This window comes from Ranitomeya variabilis, chromosome 6, assembly GCF_051348905.1.
Source record: "Ranitomeya variabilis isolate aRanVar5 chromosome 6, aRanVar5.hap1, whole genome shotgun sequence".
NCBI lineage: Eukaryota > Metazoa > Chordata > Amphibia > Anura > Dendrobatidae > Ranitomeya > Ranitomeya variabilis.
The window spans coordinates 400364896-400370895 of NC_135237.1; positions in this window are offsets into that span (position 1 = coordinate 400364896).

Below are 6000 nucleotides of genomic sequence, written 5' to 3' on the forward strand. Positions count from 1 at the left end.
TGCAACCATCAAGCTCAACAAAGAAACTGGCTCACATGAGGACCGCCCCAGGAAAGGAAGACCAAGAGTCATCTCTGCTTCTGAGGATGTTTATGCGTGTCACCAGCCTCAGAAATCGCAGGCTAACAGCAGCTCAGATTAGAGACCAGGTCAATGCCACACACTTCTAGCAGCAGACACATCTCTACAACAACTGTTAAGAGGAGACTTTGTGCTGCAGGCCTTCATGGTAAAATAGCTGCAAGGAAACCACTGTGTCAGGACTCTGAACATTTTTTACCTTTTGTGCATTACTGCCCTTTTCCAAGATGGCGTCTTTGGTCTCATGTGCACTGTGTCTTCCTGCTATAAAACTCCACCCCAGCCTTCAATCTGTGCTAGAGTATTCTGCCTTGCATCCAGCTCCTGATCTCTGATTACTCCCTGGCTATACATCTGCTCCTGTGAACCTGTGTGGTGATCCTGCTACTCTGCTCTGAATTCCTGCTGCATACACAAGTTTCCAGTAATCCTCCTTCATCTGCTGCTCGTGTTTACTTCCACCTGCATTTGCTGGACGTGTAAGCTGCTGCTGCTTTGCATTAATCTGAGACTATTAACCAGGCCTCCCTGGTTGAGCTAAGATATGATTTGAACTGCCTATAAGCATATCTATCTGTGTCTGGACTAAGACAAGGATTTATTCGTGTCAAGTATCCTCAAGAATAACTATGCTTCATAGACTTTCTGCTTGATTGTATTCTGCTCTGAAGTTTCCTATAGACTGCTAAGCTGCATTTATTATTTGCACCAAATGTTGTGGACTTGAGTTTCTCTCTGCACCTGTTTGAATCACCGTGTGATAATATAGACTTTACTACTTATAGAACTGTGTCCTGTAGTTCTCTTGTTCCACGCAAAGAGTCTCCTGAGTTATCCCCTATAATTATTACTGGATACTCTAGCCTACAAAAAAAAAGGAGACTGCTGGAACAATGACTGCAGAAAGCAGATTAGAGCAGGTGTTTTCCATAATTAGATCACTGCAGAAAGATGTGGAAGGTCTGCAAAAGAAGTTTGGAAGCTTTGAACTCAATCAACAAGTGTTTGGACAGACTTTGCAGGACTTGAGCAACCGCATGGCAGCCCAGAAAAACAAACTTGCTGGCATAGAGTCCCAGTATGGACGGACTTTTCAGGACATAAGCATGCAAATAGCTGCACAAGTGACTTTACCCTCTGGGCAACCGCCACCAGCTAGCCCACCTAAGTTGCCCCCATTCAGATTTAATGGTGATCGCAACAAATTTCGTGGCTTTGTGAATCAATGTATGCTATATTTTGATGTGCATGCTGACCGTTTTCCTACTGATAGATCCAAAGTATTGTGTGTAATAATGCTACTGACCTCATGAGTGCTCGCCTGGGCGAATCCGATGATTGAGTCTCGTGACCCACGGTTAAATGACTTGGATGATTTCTTGGCCGCTATGGCATTAATGTTTGATGACCCTAATCGCCGTGCAACTGCTGAATCTGCTTTGTTGTCTTTACGCCAGGCTAAACGTTCTGTTATTGAGTATGCCACTGAATTCATGAGATTGGCGGTAGATACCAATTGGGACAGTTATGCACAATTGCCTATTTTTAAAAGGGGTCTGTCTAGTATTGTAAAAGATGAACTAGCCCGCTCTGAGTCACCACAAGAGCTAGAGACATTTATACAGCATTGTGTGCGCATAGACATTCACCTTACTGAGCATAGGCAGGAGAAATTTGCTGCATATAACCGTATTTCTAACTTTTCCCTTCCTTCCAAAGAGCCTGCAGGTAAAACCTCTCGGGAGGTGGAGGAGGTGCCCATGCAAATTGATTCTGTTCAGAGGCGAGAGATCAATGAGCACCGGGAGCATCGCCTTCGTGAAAGTCTATGTTTCTACTGCGGGCAGTCTGACCACTTCTTGATCAATTGTCCTAAGTGTCCTAGACGGCCTAACAAGGTGCTAGCAGCAATAGGGGAGTATGAAAACTGTGATGATGAATCTGACATCTCTGAATGTAGCCTGCCTTTAAACGCTGTATTCCATTCACTTTCTATGACTTCACCCCCCAAGGAGCTGAAGGAAAAGAACTCTCACTGTTCTCTCCCTATTAAGATCCTGTGTTCAGGACAGTGGATTTCCAGTTCAGCTATGATTGACTCTGGTGCAGGTGGCAATTTCATGGATATTGCATTTGCCAAGGAACATGGTATTAAAATTCAGCAAAGAGCCTCTCCAATTACCATGGAAACAGTGGATGGGTCACCTTTAATCTCTGGGCCTGTGGATAAGAAGATCGTACCCCTTGAAATTTTGTTGGAGCCTAATCATCAGGAGCAACTTTCTTTCTTGCTAATTTCTTTTCCTCATTTTCCTGTGATTTTAGGCATTCCTTGGTTGCGTTCTCAGAACCCAATTATCAACTGGGAGACCAAGGAGATTATCTTCCCAACAAGGAGCAACTCAGCCTTAACAGAAGCTGTCCCTGAGTCCACATCTACGGAACCACATGTACAGGTATTTTCTTTACCTCCAACTTATAAAGAGTTCTCTGACATCTGTGACAAGAAGAATGCAGATCAGCTTCCTCCACACAGGCATTATGACTGTCCCATTGAGCTGCTTCCCGGGGCAGCCATTCCTTTTGGTAACGTATACCCTTTGGCGGCACCTGAGCTTCAAGCCTTAAAAGAGTATATTGATGAAAATCTGGCCAAAGGCTTCATACGTCCTTCTTCCTCACCAGCAGGGGCACCTATCTTTTTTGTAAAGAAGAAGGATGGGACCCTGAGACCCTGTGTTGACTATCGAGAACTCAATAAGGTAACCGTACGAAACCGTTATCCTTTGCCTCTGATTCCCGAATTACTGGAAAGAGTCCGCCATGCTAAGGTGTTCTCTAAACTGGATCTTTGTGGGGCTTATAATTTGGTGCGTATTCGTCCAGGGGATGAGTGGAAGACAGCATTCAGATGCCGGTATGGACACTTTGAATCCCTTGTGATGCCCTTCGGGCTTTGTAACACCCCTGCAACATTTCAACACCTTGCTAATAAAAGAAAAAAGACAAGGCGCCCCCAATGTGTCACACTGTTTTAAATAAACACATACAGTCCTTTGCAGGGAATGTGCTCACCTATTGGAGTTGTGAACCAAGGTCACAACTCCCAAGCAGGCATAACCGTAGCAGCAGGTCTCCACAAGAATCCAAAAGGATGCTGAAGGTAATAGTCTTAGGCGAACTGAAGACCGCGCACACGGTCCCCTCCCCTTCCCTTTTGTATAAATATACCCCATATTTGTGTTTTGTACTATATGCCCTGAAGAAGAGAGCAAGATAGCTCTCGAAACGCGTAGGCTTCAATAAACCACCCTAAATCTACCCCGTGTGCGCGGTCTTCAGTTCGCCTAAGACTAACACCTTGCTAATGACATTTTCAGAGATTTGTTGGACCAGTTTGTGGTGATCTATTTGGACGATATACTAATCTTTTCTGACTCTCTACAGGAACATGAAGAACATGTCAAAACTGTTTTAAGGCGTCTGAAAGAGAACCATCTGTATATTAAGCCGGAGTTCCATCGTTCTGAGATACAGTTCTTAGGTTATATCATCTCTCCCCAGGGGCTGAACATGGAATCTGGTAAGATTCAGGCTATCCTTGACTGGCCGGTACCCAAGAACGTTAAGGAGGTCCAACGTTTTATTGGTTTTGCTAATTTCTACAGATGCTTCATTCGAAATTTTTCTGATATTGTCCGTCCCATTCCTTGACAAAGAAGGAAAAGCCCTTTAAGTGGTCATCACAGGCTCAAGAAGCTTTTGATTGGCTTAAGATCTGTTTCACATCAGCACCGTTGTTGATACACCCAGATCCAACACTTCCTTTCATTGTGGAGGTGGACGCTTCTGATAATGCTTTGGGGGCTATTCTCTCCCAAAGAACTGGAGAGAAGGGTCTGCTACATCCTTGTGCTTTCTTTTCCCGTAGACTAACCTCAGCAGAGAAGAATTACGATGTGGGAGACAAGGAATTGCTTTCTATTATTGCGGCTTTCAAAGAATGGAGGCATCATCTGCAAGGAGCTGAACAACAGATCATAGTGCTAACTGACCATCGCAATCTAGAGTTCCTTAGATCCGCTAGATGTCTTTCTCCTCGTCAGGCTCATTGGAACTTATTTTTAAATCAATTTAACTTTGTTATCTCGTACCGTCCAGGTTCTCGTAATGGGAAGGCTGATGCTTTATCCCGAATCCATGCTGCGGATTCCGTACCTGGAGCCCCGTCCAAGACCATTCTATCTGATGCCAATTTCATCGGAGTTATCCACGATCAGGACTTGTGGAAGGAGTGCAGGGAGGCGTATGAAGGTGATGTATTTCTGGCCAACCCACCTGTGGATATTAATCTTGTCTTTAAGGGTGGCATGTGGTTCAGAGATCGACGTATCTACGTCCCAGAGGTCGGTCGTCTGCAGATCCTCAAGTTGGTACATGACTCCAAGTTGGCTGGTCACAGGGGGTACAGAAGACACAAGAGTTCCTGAGCCGATTCTTCTGGTGGCCAACTTGCCTGAAGGATACCAAGGACTATGTTCTCTCTTGCAAGGTATGTGCCCATTACAAGACTCCTCATGTGGCACCTACGGGTCTTCTACAACCATTACCTGTTCCGTCCCACCCTTGGGGGTCTATATCAATGGACTTTATTGTGGAGCTGCCTACATCGGGGGGCATGAATACAATCATGGTGGTAGTTGATCGCCTGACTAAAGCTGCTCATTTTGTTCCGTGCACCGGCATCCCCTCAGCTAAAGATACAGTGAACTTGGTTATACAGAATGTCTTTCGGTTGCACGGGGTTCCGGATGAGATCATCTCTGACCGTGGAGTACAGTTCACTTCAAGATTCTGGAAGGGGTTTTGCTCTGCACTCAATATTAATGTCTGTCTCTCTTCTGCTTACCATCCCCAGACAAATGGTCAGACTGAGCGTACCAACCAGACGCTGGAACAATATCTAAGATGCTATGTCAGCCATCTCCAGGATGATTGGTTGGAGTTGTTGCCGTTAGCTGAATTTTCATATAATAATTCTCAGAGCGCCTCCACTAAATTTACACTGAGTTATCATCCGTGTATTTTACCTAGGTCTCCAATTAATTCTCCGGTTCTGGCAGTGGAGGAAAGGCTGACTGCGATGAGACAAAATCTGGAGGTTCTGAAGGAATCCCTGACCACAGCTCAAGAACGTTATAAGAGATCGGCTGATAGATTCCGTAAACCTGCACCCATGTTCAAGGTAGGAGATTCCGTGTGGTTACCAACTAAGAATCTGAAGTTAAACGTTCTTTCACAAAAACGTGGACAGAAATTCATTGGCCCTTTCAAGATCAACGGTATTGTGAGCTCTGTGGCCTGCCGGCTGAAGCTGCCTAGGACAATGAAGGTACACCCAGTTTTTTATGTATCTTTACTAAAGCCTGTGTCTCCTAATACCTTCCAGGGACGTGTTGTGCCACCTCTGCAGCCTGTGGTGATTGATGGGCAAGAACAATTTGTGGTGGAGGAAATTATTGATTCCAGGATTCGTAGGAATCGGCTCCAATATCTGATAAGATGGCAGGGATATCACCCTGAGGAAGACTCTTGGAAACCTGTGGAAAACATCAATGCCCAACAGAAGATTTCTCATTTTCATCAGAGATTCCCTGAGAAACCAGGTCCAGGATCGTCCTGAGGCCGCTTCTAAGGAGGGAGTAATGTCAGGACTCTGAACATTTTTTACCTTTTGTGCATTACTGCCCTTTTCCAAGATGGCGTCTTTGGTCTCATGTGCACTGTGTCTTCCTGCTATAAAACTCCACCCCAGCCTTCAGTCTTTGCTATAGTATTCTGCCTTGCATCCAGCGCCTGATCTCTGATTACTCCCTGGCTATACACCTGCTCCTGTGAACCTGTGTGGTGATCCTGCTA